Source organism: Myotis myotis, unplaced genomic scaffold (genome assembly GCF_014108235.1).
Source record: "Myotis myotis isolate mMyoMyo1 unplaced genomic scaffold, mMyoMyo1.p scaffold_m19_p_3, whole genome shotgun sequence".
Taxonomy (NCBI): domain Eukaryota; kingdom Metazoa; phylum Chordata; class Mammalia; order Chiroptera; family Vespertilionidae; genus Myotis; species Myotis myotis.
Window position 1 is genome coordinate 57,728,413 of NW_023416335.1, and position 25,177 is coordinate 57,753,589.

Below are 25,177 nucleotides of genomic sequence, written 5' to 3' on the forward strand. Positions count from 1 at the left end.
TACCCCCCCACCCCACCCCCCGCTCATGCCCTCACCCCCCCGTTGTCCATGTCCATTGATTAGGCCTATATGCTTGCATATAAGTCCTTTGGTTGATCTTTCCCCCTTACCCCCACCCTCCCCTACCTTCCCTCCAAGTCCCGACAGTCCAATCAATGCCTCTCCGTCTCTGGATCAGTCCTTGTTCATCAGCTTATGTTGTTCATTATATTCCACAAATGAGTGAGATCATGTGGTATTTATCCGCTCTCCAGTTCCATCCATGCTGTGGCAAATGGTAAGAGTTCCTTTTTCTTCTTCCTCTTCTTAAAGAATACCTTTCAGCATTTCATATAATGCTGGTTTGGTGGTGATGAACTCCTTTAGCTTTTTCTTATCCGTGAAGCTCTTTATCTGACCTTCTATTCTGAATGATAGCTTTGCTGGATAAAGTAATCTTGGTTGCAGGTTCTTGCTATTCATCACTTTGAATATTTCTTGCCACTCTCTTCTGGCCTGCATGGTTTCTGTTGAGAAATCAGCTGACAGTCGTATGGGTACTCCCTTGTAGGTAACTGACTGTCTTTCTCTTGCTGCTTTTAAGATTCTCTCTTTGTCTTTTGCTCTTGGCATTTTAATTATGATGTGTCTTGGTGTGGTCCTCTTTGGATTCCTTTTGTTTGGGGTTCTCTGCGCTTCTTGGACTTGTAAGTCCATTTCTTTCACCAGGTAGGGGAAGTTTTCTGTCATTATTTCTTCAAAAAGGTTTTCAATATCTTGCCCTCTTTCTCCTTCTGGTACCCCTATAATTCTGATGTTGGTACGCTTGAAGTTGTCCCAGAGGTTCCTTACACTATCTTCATATTTTTGGAATCTCTTTTCTTTTTTCTTTTTCGGTTGGGTATTTTTTGTTTCTTTGTATTTCAAATCTTTGACTTGATTCTTGGGATCCTCTTTTCTGCTGCTGGATCTCTGTAAATTATTCTTTATTTCAGTCAGTGTATGCTTAATTTCTAGTTGGTCCTTTTTCATGTCCTCCATGGTCTCACTATACTTATTGAGGGATTCATTAAATTTATCGGCGGTTTCCATAAAATTCTTGAAAAACCTTATAAACGTGGCCTTAAACTCTATATCCAATCGTTTGCTTTCCTCCATTTCTGCCATTTGTGACCTGTTTCTTTGTCTCCGCATTTTGGCAGCTTCCCTGTGTTGATAGAGTGGCCCTGCGCGCCAGGTGTCCTGTAGGGCCCAGTAGCTCAGCCTCCCCAGTTACCTGGGGTGGACACTCTTGGTGCACTCTTGGTGCCTTGGTTGTTGTAGGATCACTGGGAGGAATTGACCTCCAGGCCAATTGGCTGTGAGAATCAGCTGTGTCTAAAGTGGGAGAACTTCTGTGCTAAAGACACCCTTCTGGGGCAAGACTTGCTTCAGTGGGGCTTTGGTGCTCACTGAGTCTGCTCCCTGAGTGTGTCCCTTATGGATCTGAGGAGTTGCAATCTGGATGGTCCCCCTCTGACCACTGGGTACAGTGGCTCCTGGATCTAAGGAGGTGCTAATTCAGCCTCTGCCTGAGGCCACACAGCAGGAGCCACGAAGAGGCTCAGCTGTGAAGCAATGCAAGCCGCTGCGGGGCCTTGGGCCTTCTCTTGGAAGTTCCGGGTCTGCCTGGCTCGGCTGCAGTTAGGTACATTCACATGCAAAAGCCTCTGCCGCAGCCTGGGTGGGGCGGGGTCTCAGGGAATCAAAGGGCGGATCAAGGAGCTATGGCTGATTCTCTGCCCGGAGTCGCGCGTCTCAGTGACCTGCTAATTGCTGCAAGCACCTCTGAGGGAAAGCCGCCTTCAAGTTCGCCTGCTGCCGGACAGACCAGCTTCTCCCCGTATGAGTCCTGGATCCCCAGAGACTTCCCGGAACCGGAGTTCAGAGCAGTCGGGAGCTTGTGATTCAAAAAGACAGCCGCGTCCTCAGGTGCCACCCCCTTTCCTCGCACGCGCTCGAGCCGCCGTACATCTGCACTTCACCTCTGCAGCTCCTCTGGCTCTCAGCATGCTTTTCTTTCCTTCTAGTTGTAGAATTTACACTCAGCCAGCCTTCCTGTTGTTCTGGATGATGTTTGCTCTGTCCTTTGCGGTAATTTTCAATTGTTGTGTGAGGCGGCAATTTCCCGGTGTTTACCTATGCCGCCATCTTAGTTTCCCCCTGGCAATAATTTTTTAGATATGACTCCTGAAGCACAGGCAACAAAAGCAAAAATAAACAAGTAGGGTTACATCACACTAAAAAGCTTCTGTACAGCCAAAGAATCCACAAAATAAAAAGAAAACCTACAGAATAGGAGAAAATATTTGCAAATCACCTACCTGATAAGGGGTTAAAGTATAAAATTATATATACATAGATATATACCAATAGCAAAACAACTACCCGATTTTAAAATGGGCAAAGGACATGAATAGACATGTTTCCAAAGAAGACATTTGAATGGCCAACAGTGTGTGAAAAAGTGTTCAACATCACCCATCACCAAGGAAATGCAAATCAAAACCACAATGGGATACCACCTTATACCTGTTAAAATGGCTATTATCAAAAAGACAGGAGATTACAGCCGCTGGTGAGGATGTGGAGAAAAGGGAACCTTTGTGCACTGTTGGTGGGGATGTAAGTTGGTACAGCCACTATTGAAAACAGTATGCAGGGTCCTCAAAATTTTAAAAATGAAACTACCATATGATCCAGCAATTTCACCTCTGGGTACGTACCCAAAGGAAATGAAGTTACTGTCTTGAAAAGATATCTGCAATCTCATGTTCATTGTAGCATTGTTTACAGTAGCTGAGACATGGAAACAATTTAAACATACAACAACAGAGGAATTTATTTTTTTTTTAAAGTGACACACACACACACTCAAGTATTATTTAGCCATTACAAAAAGAAGGAAATGTAGACAGTATTGATGGACTTTGAGAGAATTATGAAGTGAAATAAGTCACACAAAGAACGACAAATCGTGTATATTCCAATTTATATGTGGGATATAAAAAAGCCAAACTTGTAGAAATAGAAATGGAATGGTGGTTACCAGGGTCTAGCGGGTGGGGGGAAATGAAGAGACATTGGTCAAAGGGTACAAACTTTCAGGTATAAGATAAATTCTGGGGATCTAATGCAGAGAATGGTGACTGTAGTTAACAATACTGCATGATATACTTGAAAGTTACTAAAACAGTAGATGTTCAGTGTTATCACTGCAAAAAAAAGAAAAACTGGTAATTAAGTGATGTGATGGAAGTGTTAACTAACCTTATTGTAGCAATCATTATACACCTTAAACTTACAAATTATGTCAATTATATCTCACTAAAGCTGAAAAAAATAAAAATTCATGTAAACGAAAAAGAATACACATATCCTATATAATAAAAGCCTAATATGCAAATTGCCCCCTCAACTGGAGTTCCGCTAGGAGTTTGACAGCTCAACCAGTCGCTATGACGTGCACTGACCACCAGGGGGCCGATGCTCCAACCAGTAGGTTAGCTTGCTGCTGGGGTCTGGCCAATCAGGACTGGGCAAGACGGGAGAGAGAGGGCCAGACATGCCCTGAAGCCCTTCTGCGGTCCCTCCCTGGCCACCAGCCCTGATCAGCAATGATCGGGACTGGGTGAGATGGCCCTGATCGGCCCTGATCGCCGGCCAGGCAGAGGGACCCCACCCGTGCATGAATTTCATGCACCAGGCCTCTAGTATAATAATAAAGTCCTAATTATTCCATCTCTATTTGCAAAGATAGATCCTTCAGTGTTAGTAATTAGAGGATTATGCCATTCTCAGTCCTTACATAATGATATTCAACCAGGTAGATTCAATTATATATTTGGAAGTGGAAGCCAGAGAAAAAAGAAGCCAAAAATGTTACATGTAATGATTAAAAAAACGAAGCTAGGAGTGGGGTATGCAGATGATCCAGAAAGCAGAAGGGGAATGAAAACAAGGTGAATCCATGTTTTACCACTCCCCCAAGAGGCAGACAAACGTCGAGGACAGTTCAGTACAATCTTGGGATGATGAGTGCTTTGCTCAGTGGATGAATCCTCTGGATGGTTAACCAAGAAGGGGTAGACAAGAAGCCCTTGGTTCTTATCGACCATCCCCCTGTGTGCTCAGACATCTCATTATGAGATCATCTGAGATGGTAACTTTCAAAACATGCACCAACCCCATAATTTGAATGGCAGTTGGTTATTTTCTTCCTACTGCAAAAATTTTAAAGGTTTTGGATGGTTTTTTTGTTTTGTTTTGTTTGGTTTTGTTTTGTTTTTTTAAAAGTAGAAGAGTTTCCTACCATTGAACTCAAATTATTTAACATAAAACCTAAGTCCTTTTTTTTTTTTTTTTTTTGTAAAGTCCTGCATTCTAGCCAGAATTGCAAAACTACATTATAATTCTTTAAGTGATAGCAATGAGATCAAAGGGACTCACCCTAGAATTAGCTTTAAAGTAAACGACTGGGGCTTCCGGGAAAGGAGAGAATGTGTGTTTAGTAACCTTCTCTCCCTAAAGCCCAGTGAAATGAGTAAAATAAACTGTCCTTTCCCTCAAAGGATATCTTTAGTAATGATAATCAAAGATAATAATAGTCAGGTTCGGACTTCTTTAAAACTTTTAATTCTTTTCTTCTGGCTTTTCTGTTTGGGGACAAAAATTCTACCTGACCTCTCATTAAGTTTACTTGAAAGAAGCAACAACCTTACTATCTGTTCAAATTGCTCCGCTAAAAATAGCAGAAAAAGAAATTAAACACAGTGTCGTTTACTGTCTTCTTAATACTTTACAACTGTAACAGCCATTTTTGTTTACATTTTGAAACTGGGCCCAGAGAAGAAAAAGCCCATCCATTATAGGAAGCTTCTAAAAGTTAAAAGCACATGTTTTTCTAAGTAACCCTTCATTATTCCTTCCTATTCTGTGGATATTGGATGGTGCTGATAATACAGGGATGGGCAAAAGTAGGTTGACAGTTCTGAGTGTGCAAAACACAGCATTTATTCTTGTATTATTATTATTTAGTACTGCATTGTTCATTATCATTATTAGACTGCTTTTTCCCACCCCCGTATATTAGCTTCAACAAGGAAAGGATTCTCCTGGTTGGCATGGCTCAGTGGTTGAGCATCAAGCTATGAACCAGGAGGAGTCACAGTTAGATTCTCGGTAGGGTGTTGGGGCTCAATCCCCAGTGTGGGGCGTGCAGGAGGCAGCCGATCAATGATTCTCTCTCATCATTGATGTTTCTATCTCTCTCTCCTTCTCTCTTCCTCTCTGAAATAAAGAAAAAATATATTTTTAAAAAATAAAGAAAGGGATTCAAAAACTACAAAATGGACTGGAAACAAAGGACCCCAGCTGTGCTCCTAGGTTTACTGCTAGGTTTCCCCCTAACAAGCCTCACTTTCACCTTCATGCAGAATGAGGAAGCCTTACAGACAGCCACGGAATGAAGCCTTGGCTGTTCTTCAGAGCCCAGCATGGCCACACCATCTCTATCGTCAGACACGGGTCTGGTGCTCCCCGCACGCTTGGAAATAATCCCAAGAGAGGCCAGCCTTGGACCCAGCCCAGCCAAAAGTTCTGTATGAAACAAGGCAATGGCATTTCCTTGAACGTGGGCATCAGTTCAGAATGCTCACAAGGATCATGAACAAAACCAGATGGTCTCTGAGGTAAACCATCAAAGTCTCCCAGGAGTTCTTGCACTAAGAATGCCCCATCCATGACTCCACTCTAAACTTCTTTAATCCTTGTGGACAGAAATAGACCCGTCCGGCCAAACCAATTCAATCCTATGTAACTAAATTTTCTTTTTTTTAATCCACGATATTGGGACCATCTCAGGACAGAGAGAGAAGACATCTACCTACTACTATTCGATTTTGCTTCAACAAGGATCAAGGCTACACTCACACACACACACACACACACACACACACACACACATTACACATTACACACACACAAATCTCTTCTTTTGTTGGCTCTTTATAGTTAGGGCTACCTGGCTGTGTTATTTGAAGAAGTATTATAATCAGTGTGGCGAGGCGGCACGGCCATGGCATACTCAGCCCCACGTTGGGCACCATATGTGCTGAGCCAGCTCAGCCAGGGTCCGTGAGCCTGAGAGGGGATGGTGAAGGATTGAGAAAAGACAGACAAGAGAATAAAAGCTTGGTCTGGTTGGGAGGCTGTCCTCTATGATGGAGAGCTAGCGATAGCGCCATGGCCTGTAAACCGTCTCTTTATTTTATAGCCAGATTCCACGAGGCAAAGTAAGGGCATGGTTACAATGTTCCCGTGGGTTTCAAATCTACTCAATTACATGCACCTGATCAAGCTTTGTTTACTTGCTGCACCTCCTGCAGCCCATAGCACTTAGCCACGCGGGACCACAGGTTCGGACCATAGGTTCAAGCTTACAATTATAGCCTTTCGCTATAACTGAGTTGGGAGGGCTTTTGCCCTCCAAGCTGGGACTTGCACGTGGCCATGAGAGAACTATGCCCTCTCATTAGTCTGAGGCTTGAACCTGTCCAAACACTGTAGCTGCTCTCCACAAATAAGCTCCATTTTATTTTTGCAGAGAAAGACCTCAGAGCCAAGTCTAGATAATGAGAAGAATGTTGTGTGTGTGTGTGTGTGTGGGGGGGGGGGGGGGGGGGTGGATAAGACCTGAAACTTTCTTCTGTAAAATATAAAAGGCTATTCGTTGTGAACAGGGAACAGTATTTGGAAGGTATTCTGGCTTTAAAGACTTGTTTCCTTCCCTTAATGTGGATTTCAGACTGCCCAATACCTGAGAATAATTGTTTGACCTTGAGAGATCTTCTGTGATTGTGTGTTTTATCTAAGGCACCCAGAGGAGATCAACAGACATTAAGAAAACTAAGAGCCGTAGCCGGTTTGGCTCAGTGAATAGAGCGTCGGCCTGCGGACTGAAAGGTCCCGGGTTCGATTCCAGTCAAGGGCATGTACCTTGGTTGTGGGCACATCTCCAGTGGGGAATGTGCAGGAGGCAGCTGATCGATGTTTCTCTCTCATCGATGTTTCTAACTCTCTATCTCTCTCCCTTCCTCTCTGTAAAAAATCAATAAAATATTTTTTTAAAAAAGAAAGAAAACTAAGAAAAGTCATGTTTACTTCCTGTATTGTTCTGCTATACATATGTGCCCCCATTCCCACCACTTCTCCCATAACTCAGACTGGGAAAATGAACTACTGTGTGCATTCTTGTGTCTAAGGGTATCTAGTAAGTCCTAGAGTGAAACCAACTCCTGTAGGCAGTGAGTGCAATGTTGTTAAAGCAGGGTACAGATAGGCCCTGTGAACAATGTATAAAAGGTGCTCTCTCCAACAAATGACAGCAGGGCAGATGGAGGGCAGAAAGGCAGCAAGCTGGATATACCTGCAAAGGGTTTAACTTTTTTGCTCAGATTCCAGAAATAGTTATATTCAAAGCATAGGCTTATGGTAGTAGTGGACATTCCGACAGGTGTGAGGTGATGTCTCATTGTTTTGTGTGTGTGTGTGTGTGTGTGTGTGTTTGTTTGTTTGTTTTAATATATTTTTTATTGATTTTAGAGAGAGAGGAAGAGAGAGGGAGAGAGAGAAACATTGATGTTAGAGAGAAACACTGTTCAGTTGCCTTCTGTACATGCCCCAACCAGGGATGGAACCCAAACCCAGGTATGTGCCCTGACCGGAATCAAAGCGACAACCTTTTGGTGTACAGGATGATGCTCAACCATCTGAGCCACTCTGGCCTGGCTCTTTGTGGTTTTAATTAGCATCTCTTTGATGATTAGTGACACTGAAAATGTTTTCATGTTTATTGGCCTGAAATATGTCCTCTTTGAAGAAGTGTTTATTCAGGTCCTTTGCCCATTTTTTTAATTGGGATGTTTGTCTTCTTGATGTTGACTGGTAGCCTTATGCTCTCTTAGTATCCTCCATCACTCAGGCATATTCTACAGTGCAAGAGACCTCTAATCCTAATGATTACAAAATTGATAAGAGGGGGCTAAATATTTTTCATATTGAGGCTACTGACAATATAAGTTCAAGTTAAGTATGCCTGAGGATACTCTGCAAAATGGACTTAATTTCATCTCCACTGGAGTTACATATGCCTGGGGATACTCTGCAAAGTGGATTTCAATTATGTCTTAATTTACTTCTTAACCTGCTACCTACATTCTTTTTTATATGCATATGTTCTTGAAGAAAGCCACATGGAGAGATTATTGCTTTCAAAGCAACAATATAGTAGTCAAAGAACTATTATCTTTTGTGCTGCTGGCTCCCTCCCAGCCCACACATGCCCAGACATGAGCACTGATCAGTTGCCTCCACTTTCCAGAACTCAGAGGTCTGTTCTCAGCATAGGAAATCCAACTGTAAAAAGTAGGTATATTGTGCCCTGACCGGTGTGGGTCAGTTGGTTGAGAATAATTCCATGAATGGAGAGGTCACTGGTTCGATTCCCAGTCAGGGCACATGCCCAGGTTGAGGGCTCAATCCCCAGTAGGGGGTGTGCAGCAGGCAGCCAATCAATGTTTCTCTCTTTCTCTCTCCCTCCCTTTCTCTCTTTCTAGAATCAATAAAAACATATTTTTTTAAAAAATAGAAATATTGCCCGGCCAGCGTGACTCAGTGGTTGAGCATCGACCTATGAACCAGGAGGTCACAATTTGATTTCTGGTCAGGGCACATGCTCAGTCTCGATTCCCAGTGTGGGGCATGCAGGAGGCAGCCGATCGATGATTCTCTCTCATCATTGATGTTTCTTTCTCTCTCTCCCTCTTCCTTCCTCTCTGAAATATATATATATATATATATATATATATATATATATATATATATATATATGCCTTTTAAGTAGAAATATTGTATGTCCTAATTTTCTTCATAGAAGTTGTAATAAAAATTAAAATAGGTTTATACCATAACCATATATTGAAATTACCTGACCTTGTTTTGCCACTCTAGCACCATACTGAAATTAATCAAAATTCAAGTAGTTGTAAATGAAGCATGAATAGAAATAATAACTTGAAATGCTAAAATAATCTCTCAGTTATTTAGATTGTATAAACATAGCAATAAAAGAAACAACAGCAATCTTATCCCCCAAGAGTAGATGATTCAGATAAAAATGTTTTTCTAATAAGTAGTATGCTTTGGTATGGTATTATTAAAGGAAACATGAAAATTCCAATCATCCTTGCTAAATTGCAGTCTGCTAACTTCAGCTATTTTGAGACTTTTAAAAAGTTAAACCATTTCTGAGTTACAGAAAAAATATGCCCAGTTCCCTTGTGCATGGAAATGAAATGGAATCTATTCATTACATCTTGCTATTTAAATTCCTTAGAAAATTGGGTGAATCTGATGATTCATGAAACAAACTTTGAAATTATGTTCAATACAGCTTATTGCACTCTTGGGGTGATTGCGATAATTGCATTTACCATTTTTGCATGCTGGCTTTTATGTACTACATTTATAACTCTCACCAAAAAACCTGCCAGAGAGTGCTTTTATGTAAAGTGTTAATAGTTTGCCCAAGATCACTCAGAGTCAGAGCCAAAATCAAGCCATGTCTAAAACCAAGGTCTGAGCTTTGTTCATGAAGCAATGACAGTTAGATAATTCATAGAGATCCGAATAATGTCTTTTGTTTTTGTAGAACCACTACAATCTCAGTATCGTGCTATCAATCAAGACTGTAAGAACACTGAAATTCTAAATTACCAAGGCCAGATGTTTTCTAGTAAAGCAATTTTTAATGTTTTTTTTAATATATTTTTATTGATTTTACAGAGAGGAAGGGAGAGGGATAGAGAGTTAGACACATCAGTGAGTAAACATCTCATTGATCAGCTGCCTCCTGCAGCCTAGCAGGGGATCAAGCCTGGGATCAAGCCTGCAACCAAAGTACATGCCCTTGACTGGAATCGAACCGGGGACCCTCCATTCAGTCTGCAGGCTGACACTCTATCCACTGAGCCAAACTGGTTAGGGCTTTAATATGTTTGTTATTGAATTTTGAGAGAAAGAGAGAAACATTGATGTGAGGTAGAAACATCAATCGTTTGCCTACCATACACACTGCAGCTGGAGATCAAACCCTGCAACCCAGCTAGGTGCCCTGACCAAGAATTGAACTGCTGACTTTTCAGTGCATGGGATGACACTCAACCAACTAAACCACACCGGCCAGGGTTCTAGTGAAGCAATTTTCATAAAATATCCACTTAGTAGAAAAGAATACTAATTGATAGTAGAAAAAAATCTCTCTTAAAACATTCTATCAGCCAGGATCTCCAAATTCAAAGGAAAAGGATCCCCCACTTTCTCTGATAACAATATCATCTGGTCCCTACTATATGCCAAGTACTAGATCACACTCATAGGATAAAATGATATGCAGGAGACATGGACCTAGTCTTCAAATGACTATCTCCAAAATTGTTTTGACATAGATCACCACTGACTCTATAATTTGCCAATTTCAGTAAGCATTTTTCATTAATTATGAGATGGGAGGATCCAGCTATCTTCCATAAGTCAGATATTAAGGAAATTTTGCAAAAATGTAAAATAATCCTACTCTTCTTGCTTTTTAAAGAAAATAGCTATTTTTATAAAAATAATATTTATGTAATTTATTTTTACATGACTTGATAAATATTTTCAAAATTTGCTTTATTCTCTAATACAGATCAACAGATATAATTCCTATAAAAGTTTCTGGTCTCCTCAATAATTTTAAGAATGTTTAGAGGCTTCTGAAACCAAAAAGATTAAGAATAACTGGATCCCATTTTAAAATTGGGTTAGTTGCTCAACAAATCCCTAACATCTACATAGTTATCAATTATAGACTTAATATCAGAGGGACGTGAATAAATTTGCCTAAGCATTTTTCTCCTGAGGGTGAAAAAGGGACTCTGCATACTAAACCTGACAATCTCAGGGAGGCCTGCATGGTGGCCTTACAAACTCAGAGACTGAAAGTAACCACATAGGATGGTCTGAAATTAAAACTTTATAACTAAAGGCAGGGCATGGCAGAGAGTCATGTCGTGGGCCAGTATTTTTCCTGACAAAGGTCAATCTGTACCTTAACTGATCCTGTCTATAATCTTTTTGCATCTTTGGAATTTCAGGGTAATTTCCCTTTTTTTTCCAGACCCTTCTGGCACAACTACACACCAGGGCAGAGACCACAAATCCCCTCACTGTTATTGTTATCATGTTAATTATTGACTGTTAACTATCCTAAAATCACAATTGTAAAATAATTATGTGGCTATCCATTTTGCTTTTTATCCAGTCCCAGAGATTCCACCCTCTCCCTTTGCTTTCTTCTGCTTCCCTAATCTATCACCAATGAATTTCTTGTAACTCCCTTATGTCTTCCTCTTTGATTGTAATGTATAAAATAAGTGGTAAAAACTGCCATTTTTCAGAGCATTTTCTCAATCCATTGAGATTTTGTTTCCCAACAATTTTCATCAATTTGGCTCAAATAAACTCATAAAAATTCTCTACAGGTTTGAACATTTCTTACATTGACATATGTTTTATTAATTTAGCTACAGATATCACTTTCTCTAGGCATTCCACGCACAGTAAGGAAACCATAGATGGCTACTAGCCCTAAAATCTAAAAGATCTTGGGGCGGAGTGGGAGCCAGGTGGAGAGGGGCTATGGGGGAAAGTAGGGGGACATTTGTAATACTCTCAACAATAAAGATAAATTTCACTGGAATATTCATAGCAATTGAGATATAAGCTCTTGTCTTCTGAAACTGGAAAAGAGCAAGGTAAAACAGGTGAACAGTTGGCTATAAACATTCTTCCTTTATTTATTTTGCCCCTAAGCCATATTTTCTACAGTTCTTAAAATAAAATCAGTACTTGTCCTGAATACTTCATATGTACCTGATTATTAAGCTACTAGAGGCCCAGTGCACAAAATTTGTGCACGGGTTGGGTCTCTAGGCCAGGCCGGTGATCAGGGCCAATCAGGTTCCCTGCCTCCCCACCTACCCCCCTCCTTCCCTCACCACTAATCAGGCCTGCAGGCCAGGGGGAGGGGCCATGGGAGGTTTTCATCCCCAGTTTGGTATGTGCAGGAAGTAGCCGATCAATGATTCTCTATCATCATTGATGTTTCTATCTCTATAGCCCTCTTCAAAATCAATCAAATAGTGCGGCATTGGTGGTGTAGTGGTAAGCATAGCTGCCTTCCAAAATCAATCAAATATATATTTTTAAAATGCAAGGTTTTTAGAGGAAGAAAGATAGAGCAAGGGAGCTATTGGGGGGAAAAAAGACAGGAGGTGGCATTTGAGATCTTGCTCACATTTCAAATAGGATAAGGTAAGGTGGTCCTCAGGGGGTGACAGGTGAGGAGTGGCAGTGGGTGGAGCAGGGCACTGTGGGCTGAGGAACAGGCTGTAATGACTGGGAATGTCTGTGACAGTGACACCAAGTGTGTGTTGGGGCCATTGCTGGGATTATTCATCCCCAAGAGGTTTTGATCCCTGGACGGGAGGAGAAACACGGAGATCAGCAGGCCTTTCTTAGCCTAGAAGGTGAGGCGGGGGGCAGGAGCGGGCTGCCCTACTTCCCTACAAATGTAAACAGTGTAACTGGACATGGATGTCAGTCACGTGGCCAAATCAATGCCCAGCCAGCCCTGGTGGCTGTGTCCTGCCACTCTCTGGCTGTGCTGTGGTGCTATTGGCCGGAAAGGCCGAAGCCATGCCCCCGAGCGCACATAGTATACAAAGGGGCGGGCAGGAAGCTGGAAGCCGGAAGCCGGAAGCCGGAGCTGACCTGGCTTGGCCAGGCAGCATTGAGTCAGCCATGGAGAAGGATGGGGAACAGCTGTTGGCACGACTGGCTTTGGAGTCACCATGAGCCTCAGGACCAAGGGGCAGTGGGGTGGGGGGCACTACCATGGTCGGTGCCTGGTTCTTCACAGCATGCCAGCCGGGCTGGGCGGAGCCTGGGGCGGCTTTTCCCTCCTGGAGCCACTCTTCCCAGGGCTGCGGCATCCAGCCACTTTTTTAAATTCCTTTTTAATAGAAAGCAAGCTCTGGGCTTGCGGATCCTGGGATCCCTGGGCCATAGCGTGGGCATCCAGGCCTCAGTGCGTCCCCGTCCCCCTCCTCCTGTGTTGAGCGTCAGCCTGGCCTAAGCCCTCTCACAGTCTGTGACCCCTCGGGGGATGTCCGACTACCAGTTTAGGCCCGATTGTGGGGATCAGGCCTAAACCGCCAGTTGGACATCCCCCAAGGGGATGTAGCAGTGTGCCAAATGGCAGGCAGCCAGGGAAGAGCCCAAACCGGGGCTGGGCGCCAAGCATCTCACGCTCATTCTGGCCGCTGAGCCTTCTGCCGCCACTTGGTAGTGCTGCGGTGGATCACCAGCCATGAGCCCGGCTTCTGGTTGAGTGAGCTCCCCTGTGGGAGCACACTGACCACCAGGGGGCAGTTCCTACATTGAGCGTCTGCCCCCTGGTGGTCAGTGCACACCATAGCAAATGGTGGACTGGTCTTTCTAGTCATTCTGCCATAACAGTCGCTGGACTTTTATATATATAGATACCAGAATATGGCCATAAGTGCAGTTATTTTTATCATATTAAATTGAAGAAATATTTACACCATTTGCAATTTTTTTATAAAACACATCAATTTATCAAAAGAACGCATTTCTTAAATTATGCGCAGACTAGGAAATATGCTTTGGTCTCAATGGCAAAAAAATATGAATAATGTAACATCAGCATTAATTCTACACTGTTATCAAATGTGCATACTTCTATGCTGGTGGTGGAAAGGAGGAACTTCTGGATTCAAATATTTAGTATTCAGGGCAGAATAAAGAAAAGTAACTAACACTTAGCTCTAAAGGAAAATTCAAATGTAGTCTTTTGTCATTGTGTACCACTGGTAGTTAAATTCTCAATAGGCAACTTTCCATCAGACAGGTTTTACAACATTCTTTAAGAATAGTCTAATTTACAACCTTTGCATGCATGTACTTTGTCTTTCGTGTTTAGGATACAAATAAAGCCTCAAGCAATTTATTTTCATCTTATCCTCCAGAACATGTGTAGGACACAGAGATCTTATCCTTTAAGCTCTTAAAGGATACAATATTGAACATAACTTGAATACCAATTTCGTTTATCTATATATATAAAAGCCTAAGCAACCATTATGAACAGTCATCTGAATGACTGGTTGACTGGGCCACTATGACGCACACTGACCATCAAGGAGGAGACGCTCAACACAGGAGCTGCTCCCTGGTGATCAGTGCACTCCCACAGCCAACCTCCCACAGCTGGCCAACCTCCTGTGGTTCCTCCCCCAGCTGGCAGGCCCCGATTAGCCCTGATGGGGACTGGGCAAGTTGGCCCCTATCGGCCCCCATTGCCGGCCAGGCTGAGGAACCCCACCCGTGCATAAATTCGTGCACCGAGCCTCTAGCATACTGATAAAGGACACAGACAATCAAATGTGTCATCCATATCATTTGGGATTTGTTCTTGATCACGTGGATTTTTATTTTAAGTTATTCAATTTATACACATACCTGTCTTATAGATTAAAATGTTTTTTATATATTTCTAAGCATTTTAAATTATTTTAAGTAATCCATTTTGCAAAATAGCTTTCAGTAGAGGTTATGTAAATGTAATGCCTCTAAACCAAAGATTACCAACCACCTTATCAATTAGAATATAAGATAATGCTCACAATATATATAGCTGTTATTGTCTACATAACCTCCTACAGAATATCTAGGTGTGGAATGTGGAAATGTCAAACTTGGGACTCTCCTCTATCAATTAGGTGGAAGCAACAAACAGGTTCAGGATCACCATCCTAAACAAAGAAGTCAAGAGAAAGATTTAGAATAACTTTTATTGAAAAACAAAACAAGTAAAAACATAACCATAAACTAAGGCATGGTGTACTTATCTGATCCACTGATATCACTGACACCAAAAAAATAAATGCCCTTCATGACATGGAACCTTCAACACCACAATATTTTATGCACTTAAGAGGTCAAAAATTCGAAATCAAAAGAAGCAAAGTAAATGATAAAACTCAATTTCTGCAATCTGAAAAATTCAGCATATGCTACACCTGGTTTTTAGTTGTTCTGTAATTTTGTTGAGAGCACAAGGGACTTCGTTTTAAGATTTTAAAGCAGACTTTTATAAGCAAAAAACATTAACTATTGTGCTGCATAATTTTAGTAATTAGCTTATGTGTGCCACGAGATGAAAAAGGTTGAAAATTGCTGTTCTAGATACTTGACCCTTATCACATATATTATTTTCAAGTGTTTTATTTCATTCAGAGGATCTTTCATCTTCTTGATGTACTGTCTTTTGAAGCATAAAGTTTTAAAATTAAAAAAATTAACTATTAAGGTTAATGTATGTGTGTACAAAGCCTTCTAAGTTAGCTCTAAAAACCATTTAAAATGACACAGTTTTCAAAGTGATTTTACTTTAACTTCAGTCAGGGATTTTTTTATTTTTTATTTTTCACTAGAGGCCCGGTGCACAAGAATTTGTGCACTCGGGGGGGGGGGGGGGGGGGGGGGGGCGGGCGTCCCTCAGCCCGGCCTGTGCCCTCTTAGGGGATGACCCCTGAGTTTGGGAGCCCTCAGGGGATGACCACCTGCTGGCTTAGGCCCGCTCCCCAGGGGATTGGGCCTAAGATGGCAATCAGACATCCCTCTGGCAGTCTGGCAGCCCGGGAGCCCTCCGGGGATGTCCACTTGCCAGCAGGGAGCAGGCCTAAACTGCAGTTGGACATTCTTAGCACTGCTGAGGAGGCAGGAGAGGCACCCACCACCACCGCTGTACTGGCAGCCATCAACCTGGCTTGTGGCTGAGTAGAGCTCCTCCAGTGTGAGAGAAACCTGACCACCAGAGGGCAGCTCCTGCATTGAGAGTCTGCCCCCTGGTGGTCAGTGTGTGTCATAGTGACCAGTCATTCCCAGTCCTTCTGCTGTTAGGGTCAGTTTGCATATTATCCTTTTATTATATAGGATAGAGGCCTGGTGCACGGGTGGGGACCAGCTGGTTTGCCCTGAAGGGTGTCCTGGATCAGGGTGGGGGTCCCGCTTGGGTGCCTGGCCAGCCTGGATGAGGGGATGATGGCTGTTTGCAGCTGGTCACACCCCCTTCAGGATGGGGGTCCCCACTGGGGTGCCTGGCCAGTCTGGGTGAGGGGCTGAGGGCCGTTTTCAGGCTGGCGGGTGACTGAAGCTCCCAACCTCTCCTTTTTTTCTTTTTTTTTTTATTCTGGGATTTATTTACCTTCTATGGCTGTCATTGGAGCTGAGAGCCGGCTTTAGCTCTGAGGCTCGGCTCCAGCTCTGAGACCTCAGCTGCTGAAAGCAGGTATCTGGGTTTGTTTGGGTTCTATAATTGTAACACTGTTGCGGTCCTGCTGGCTCCAGCTCTGATGGCTGAAAGCAGGTTTCTGGAGTTTGTTTACCTTCTATAATTGCAACATAGTTGCTTAGAGTGCAAGCTCAGAGGCCAGCAGTGGCAGGCGGGGAACCTTGGCTTCCTCCTTCACTGGAGCAAGCAAGCCTCCTGTTCACTTCAGCTGCCTGGCTGCCGGCCGCCATCTTGATTTGCAGTTAATTTGCATATCTCGCTGATTAGCCAATGGGAAGGGTAGCGAAGTTATGGTTAATTACCATGTTTCTCTATTATTAGATAGGATTGTAAAGAGCACCTGGGAAAGGCCCCTGAGCTGACTGTCGTCTGAATCCAGTGGCGCCTGGCAGAGCCATGCCCTGGAAACATACCTTGCCAGAGGGAGGTGTGTTGTCAGTCTGACCTTTAGCTCAGGTGCCAGGGCGTGGATTTCATTATCTAAATCCAGCCAGGCACCAGGAACAAACACAATTATCCGGGCCCACCCAGAAGTGACTATTACAAAGGAGCCACAAGAATGCACATATTTTCTTTATCTTAAACTTTAGTGAAACTTCCTGGCATCTTATTGTATAAAATAAACATGCTGTATCGGCTCTGGGTCCCTGTCTCTCCATCAGAGGACAGCTGTCCCACCTGGTCCCAGCTTTCCCTACTGTCTTTGTGTCTGTCTCTTTCATTTTCTCAATCCTGAGTTGCCCCTACTCAGGACTCCTGTCTGCTCTCTAGCTGTGCTGGTCGTGGAAAAGAGAGAAATATTTATAATTTATTTTTTCATATCACCAATTTTTAATTGGTTTTTCCTTTACAAATACACCAGAGAATCATGCAATGCTGCCACCAATGGATGCAATCCTGGGCCACAAATCTGCACACTTCTTTGCAACTGGTCCTGTGTTGGCAGAACCTTTCATTTCCTCTTTATTGTTTACTATGACCCCCGCATTATCTTCAAAATAAAGAAACACGCCATTTTTTCTCCGGTATGACTTTCGTTGTTGAATTACCACCACTGGATGTACCCCCTTTCTGAGCTCTGGTTTGCCTTTTTTGACTGTGGCCATCACCATGCCACCCACACCGGCAGCAGGAAGTCTGTTCAGTCGTCCCTTGATCCCCTTCACAGAAATAATATACAAATAATATACAAATTGTTGTCAGCACAGTTGATCACAGCTCCTACCGGAAGACCCAGGGAAATCGGAATTTCACCCTGGAGGACCCACCACATCCCTCTCCAGCTGGAAGGAGAGCAAAGTGCCCCAGCTGTTCATGGCCACTGTTCCCTGCGAGGCCAGCAGCCACTATACAGCAGATGGAGAACGATCACCCAGAGCCAAAACCTCACCTCCTCAGTCAGGGATTTAAATGATATACAGAAAATTGGGACTAAAGTTATTTGACTATTCAAAGTATGAATGTATGTGAGCATGAGTGTACATATATATACACTAGTACATACACATATGTACACATGCACATGTTATTTCCCAGGTAATGTGTGTGTGTGTGTATATATAGGCTTTCTCTAGAAGAAATACATTTCTATAAATAGAAAAGCTTAGGCCCTGGCCAGGTAGCTCAGTTGGTTAGAGCGTTGTCCTGATACACCAAGGTTGTGGGCTTGATCTCCAGTCATAGCACATACAAGAAGCAATCAAATGTGTAAATACGTGGAATAACAAATTAATGTTTCTCTCTCTCTCTTCCTCTCTGATTTGATTTATAAAATCAATAAATTTTTAAAAAATGTAAAAAGTGATGAAACTCTCTGTGTCCCCACCTGTTGCTGATGGAAGTGGGCTTCTTGCAATGTAACGAGGAATTTTTTGAGACTTGCATGAGAGAATGAGTGATATTTATATACATGGAATTAAATCTCTGAGTCTCCAAGATCTCATGTCTCTGTCCTGCCAAGGAAAAAGTCCCATTTTGTCTTTAGCAAAGCTAGGATTAAAGCCATTGCCCAGAGTTTCCATCCCATATTTGCACGGTATGAAAGGTTTAACATGGTGGTGCATGGGTAGGCTATATAGCCATCTCAGACGGTGATTTAAGAAAAATTGAATTTAAGGAAAAGGGGATGGGGGATAGGATGCCCGAAGGGAAGGGCTGAACAGCACAGAGCCAAGGGAACACTGGGTTGATGATAGGAGCTGGAGTTTCATCCTTATATGCAGTCAATGGCGGGAGGCTGAGTCGGTGAGCTTGGTGTGGATGGAATGCAGGTGTGCAATCAGGTGTCTTTAGGACAGTTTAATTCTTTATATGGTCTGATTTCTGGTCTTTGTTCTCCTGTGGTGGGAAGCTACAAATGGTGACTAAGGATCATACTGCCCTATAGTCCTAACCCAGTCCTGTCCAGCATCTGGCTAGGTTAACTTATGTTCCCAGATGTGGTCATTGCATGTGGGGTCCACATGGCCATGGGCCATACATCCTCTAGGACTATGAAGGGTACATAGGTGAGAGCATGGAAGCAGGAGCAAAGCCAGATGAACAAGAGAGAGAGAATTCCTTTGTCTAGGGATTATGTATTCCCAAATTTTCATGGGCCCCCACCCTTCTAGCCAATGACCTTTGCTCCCAGGTTAGACTGACAGACACGTATTTTCCCTGCATCAGTCCAACTTTACTTTGTATGCACCCATCTTCCCCTTTGTCCAGTCCCTTCCCCTATTGATTTGCAGGGAATGGGCCCTTGGTTCCCTGGGGAGAGTGAAATTGCAGCTTCCTAGTGAAGATGCCCAGATGACCATGCTTATAATGTCTGGCCTCCTTTTGCTTCCTATAATTAATATTAATAACTAATTACAATGGCAACAAAACTATCCCCCTTTACAATTTTCTTGCAAGTACCAGTATAAGGATGTTTTTTTAAAAATGTTGATTTTAGAGAAATACGGAGAAACATAAATGTGAGAGAGAAATATCGATCAGTTGCCTTTCACACGTGCCCCAACCAGAGATCTAACTCATAACCTGGTATGTGCCCTAACCGGGAATCGAACTCACAATCCTTTGATGGGCCTGAGGATGCTCCAACCAACTGAACCACACCAGCAGGGCAAGAATCTTAAGCTTATAGATGCTTTATTTTGAAAGACAATTAATGGCTAAAAATCTCTCTTAAACTGTTTAAAGTAAACAAGCAGGTTGTATATCATATACAACCCAATGATAAAGCTTACTTAGTAAGTACTATACACAAATAAGATTTCTTTAAATAATTTTTATACATTAATGATGGTTTCCATTTAAGATATATTAGTTTCAACTTTGGTTTTAATCACAAATGAACATGGAAAATATTAGGGGTTAAATATTGTGGAGTTCACAAATGCTCCTCTGTTTCAATAATATAAAGCAAACCATTACATCTGATGAAAGGTGGTGTTTAGTCAATTTCCAAAAGTCCACCAAGTGAAAACATTTCAAGTTTCAGTTCCCATTTAAGTTTCATTGCCCCGCATGTATTATGGTCATTAACAGCAATATCCTATCTAATAATAGACAAACATGGTAATTAATGGTACCTCTGACATGCTTCCCATTGGCTAATCAGGGCGATATGCAAATTAACTGCCAATCAAGATGGTGGCTGGCAGCCAGGCAGCTAAAGTGAACAGGAGGCTTGCTTGCTCCAGCAATGGAGGAAGCCAAGGTTCCCCGCCTGCCGCTGCCGGCCTCTGAGCTGCACTCTAAGAAACAATGTTGCAATTATAGAAGCTAAACAAACCCCAGAAACCTGCTTTCAGCCAGCCGGGCCTCAGAGCTGGAGTTGCAACAGTGTTTCAATTATAGAAGCCAAACAAACCCAGATACCTGCTTTCAGCAGCTGAGATCTCAGAACTGGAGCTGAGCCTCAGAGCTAAAGCCGGCTCTCAGCTCCAATGACAGCCATAGAAGGTAAATAAATCCCAGAATAATAATTTAAAAAAAAAGAACAAAAGGAGAGGTTGGGAGCTTCAGTCGCCTGCCAGCCTGAAAACGGCCCTCAGCCCCTCACCCAGACTGGCCAGGCACCCCAGTGGGGACCCCCATCCTGAAGGGGGTGTGACCAGCTGCAAACAGCCATCATCCCCTCATCCAGGCTGGCCAGGCACCCAAGTGGGACCCTCACCCTGATCCGGGACACCCTTCAGGGTAAACCAGCCGGTCCCCACCTGTGCACCAGGCCTCTATCCTATATAGTAAAAGGGTAATATGCAAACTGACCCTAACAGCAGAAGGACTGGGAATGACTGGTCACTATGACACACACTGACCACCAGGGGGCAGACTCTCAATGCAGGAGCTGCCCTCTGGTGGTCAGGTCGCTTTCACATGGGAGGAGCTCTACTCAGCCACAAGCTAGGTTGATGGCTGCCAGTACAGCGGTGGTGGTGGGATCCTCTCCTGCCTCCTCAGAAGCGCTAAGGATGTCTGACTGCAGTTTAGGCCTGCTCCCCGCTGGCAAGTGGACAACCTCCGAGGGCTGCCGGGCTGCCAGAGGGATGTCTGATTGCCATCTTAGGCCCAATCCCCTGGGGAGCGGGCCTAAGCCAGCAGCTGGTCATCCCCTGAGGGGTCCCAGACTGCGAGAGGGCACAGGCCGGGCTGAGGGACCCCCACTTACCCCCCACCCCCAGTGCACAAATTTTTGTGCACCGGGCCTCTAGTACAGAAATGAGCCACAACTTGATCACTCTTAGTGTCTCTTTGTAAGTTTCCATACAAATTTAATCTCTTCTATAAGTGCTAAGTTTTAAGAAAGTGATTAAACTAAGTATTGATAGAAATAGAGTTGGAGAAGGACTAAAATTCTAGATATAACCTAAGAAGGGAGAAGCAAAAGAAAATTTTCAAGATTTATATTCCACAAGGGACTGTGCCAGAAGCCAATTCCAGCATGTCATAATTCCAAGAGTTTCATCAAAAGATTGATGGAATTTGGGGACTCAACAAGGGCTGAGTCACATATGTTACCATCTATTGGGAATCATCCCCAAACCTGAAAAGGGATGATTGCTTGCTGCCAGACAGCTCAGGGCATCTTAATCTACATGTTATTGCCTCCTACTGGCCAAACACTTGAACAGCCGTAGGCTAATTCCCCCATTCTGACAATGCCTCTGTATATGAAACCCTACCCTTTGAAGTGTATATCTCTGCCTCGCCTCAGGACAATTTGTGTTAATAAAAAGCATGGGGTCCTGAGACGAGGAGATCTTAGTTTCTTTAGCTAGGCTCCTCTGATCCCCAATGCCTTTCAAAATTATATTTCGTCTCTGGACTCTTTAAGTTCTGCACAGCCCCTTCTCCAGATTGCTGAACCCTTCTTGATGCTGGAACAAGAACCCCGGCAGGACTGTTATCCTAAAGTGTGTGCAAAAGAATGCTAGCTCTAAATGTTGCTCCATAAAATGTTTAGAAATGATATTCATAAGACACAGAATTTTTTTTAAAAAACTTGAATTCTTCAATTGTCCCCACTTAATATATCTACATTTTAAAAAGTAACTTTAACCCAATATTTTCAAAAGGTACTTAATCTCAACCCTTTCTTATCCATTAACAGTGGGCCAAGACAGTATTTTCATATTAAATACTGAGAAACTATGTAAATTCTTAGTGAGATGCCATTAAGGCCCTATTAAGAAATCATATAGTATGAGAAATCTTGCAGGGCAACAGGTAGAAAACTGCTCAGAAATATTTAAAATATTTAAGATAATATGCAAGACAGATATGAATACAAAATGCAAACAATGTAACAAAAGAATATAATACTAGGTGGTTGTTAACTGGCATGACAAAAGCCATCAGCTACATAATTTATCGAATTACTTCAGATTATTTCTCCATTCCTACTGCTATCGCTTCATTCAAGCCCTCTTCACCATAGAAAGTTGGTAAATCTTCCTCAGTATAGTCCCAAACTTAATATGTATGACTCACTCAGGGATCTTACCTAAAATGCTGTAAGATCTTACTGATTTAGTAGGTCTAAGGTGGGGTCTGGAATTCTTCATTTCTAACAAGTTTCCAGGTAATATTGATGCAACCATACTTAGAATAATAACAAAGATCTAATCCATTCTGCAAGCCATGGCCCTATTACTTTGCCTAAAATACCACTTACATCATGATACTGTCTCAGGAATCTACATTAACTTAGTGGATCCTATATAAACATTTACACTCAATTTTATCAAGAGCTTCATTCTGGACCAATTTAGTCTTTCTCCTAAAAGTTATACTGATTCCAGCCAACCCAATTCAGCTCTGCTTTTTTAATTTTTTTTTTTAATATATTTTATTGATTTTTTACAGAGAGGAAGAGAGAGGGACAAAGAGCTAGAAACATGGATGAGAGAGAAACATCCATCAGCTGCCTCCTGCACACTCCTCACTGGGGATGCGCCCGCAACCGAAGTACATGCCCTTGACCGGAATCGAACCTGGGACCCTTCAGTCCGCAGGTTGACGCTCTATCCACTGAGCCAAACCGGTCAGGGCTAAAATTTTTTTAAGGTAAAATGAATATACAGTGAAGTACAGATTTTAAATGAATTAATTCATTGAGTTTCCATACATGTATACAACTGCGTATCCAATACTCTCGCCCAAAATGCTATAGGAAGGACAGTGCCATCACACAACCCTATTTTGACCCAGCTCTGTAAATAACCCTGCCACCTTCCCACTGCCTCCCACCTATCCTTTCAGACTCAACTGAAACCCTTCCTTCTTCAAAACACGCCCCAAATCCACTCATAGACCTCTATCTAAATTACTACTATAACATTTCCCCCTCATCCATGGAGCATATGTTCCAAGACCCCAGTCAATACCTGAAACTGTGGATGACAGCAAATACGTTTTTCCTCTACATACTTATCTTTTCACCTATAGGAAGCACTTTATGGGTTCTCTTTGGCATATCTGAATTACCAGCATCACTTCTCTTGCCCTTTGAATACAAGCACTGAGATACCATGATGGTGGAACTGCTGAGAAGGCTAAGTGGCTAATAGGCAAAGTGCAAACAGCGTGGATGATGCACAAAAAGGGATGATTCACGGCCCAGGCAGGACAGAGAAGGGCAGTGTGAGTTTTCATCATGCTACTCATAACGGTGCACAATTTAAAACTTATGAATTATTTCTGGAATTTTCCATTTAATATTTTTAGACTGTTTGACCATGGCTAACAAACCGTGGAAAGCAAGACCTCAGATAAGGGAAACTACTGGATTTTTCACGACTTGGCCATCATCTCTAACTGAACAAATGCAGTGGGCTCCGCTCTACCTCTATTCTTACCTCACCCCAAAATATTGTCCACAGAGAATTCAGTGACCTCCTAAAAATATTAATCAAATCAGGTCACTCTCTTGCTTAAAACCCTCCAAGAGTTTACCATCACAGCTGCAATAAGTCCAATGCCTTTACCTGTATTTCTGTATCACTAAGCCCCTCCTTTTTCTCCATTACTTCCTGTATTCTGATCACATGAATCTTCTTTCCAGTCTTACAACACAGTGACATATTCCCACTTTAGGGATCTGCATTATTACCTCTTCTCTTCCCCACCACCTTTCTATTAGCAAAAATAGCTACTTTTGCTATTCAGAGCTCAACTTCGAAGTTACCTCTTTACAGAAGCCTTCCCTGACCACAAAATCTAAAGTAGACACTCAGACTGTCTAACACAAATCCGACTTTAATTTTCTGCATAGCATCTATTGGTGGCATGTATTTTATTAATGTGCTTCATTTGTCTCTTCTCCCCAAAAAAACATAAGCCCCATGACGATGGAACTTGTCAACAGTGCTCACAGGTGTAACTCCAGCACCTAGAACGCTGTCCAGCTCATTGCAATTAGATGCTCAACAAATGTTTGCTAAATAAATGTTACCACGTGATATACAGAGGGTGTCCCCAACAGGTGTATACACACTTTGAATGATTATAGTCAGTGTTTATTAACATACAGTTCATTTTCAAAATTTAAAAGAATCTACAGAAAATAATTTTTTTTGTCAGTGCCTGTTTTCAAACTGATAACCGTTCTGGTCCAGGCCCTGTTGATAATGTGAAATCACAAACATCAAGAATCATTTCATTCGGTATTTGTGTCCCCTCCATTTGGTGACTGTTCCCAGTTTTGTACAGTAAACTTTACCTTTTATATATACCCATAAAAAAGTCTACTGGGTAAATTTTCTTTATTCAAAGATTCACCCATATTTCAATCAGTTAAACCTGAAAAGGAATGAATATGAAGTGAGTTATTAGCTGTTAACGTAAGTATACATTTTTGGGAACACAGGGTGTCTACAAAATATATATACACTGAATTAGTATAAAGGCAGTGTTTGTACTTCAACCGTATTTTCAAACTTCCAATAGCATTTAGGATGAATTTCCTTTGTTTAAAGCTTAGTCTGGCTGAAAAGAAAGAAACATCAATTGAGCTATCAGCTGTTAAAAGTGTGCATACATGTTTTTGGGACACTGTATATACACACTATGCAGATGGAAACTGTGTCTGTGTCCCAATACAAAACTTACCATAAAACTTTAAAGAGAATAAGAAGGTTATTTCTAGTCATCAACCAACCTAAATCCTTCACAGGAAAGAAAGGAAAGAAAAGA

At 42.4% G+C, this 25,177-nt stretch overlaps 1 pseudogene; it reads right to left on the minus strand.

Moving 5' to 3' along the window:
- Positions 1-16,756: 16,756 nt before the first annotated feature.
- On the minus strand, positions 16,757-24,066 carry LOC118650415 (annotated as a pseudogene).
- Positions 24,067-25,177: the final 1,111 nt, after the last annotated feature.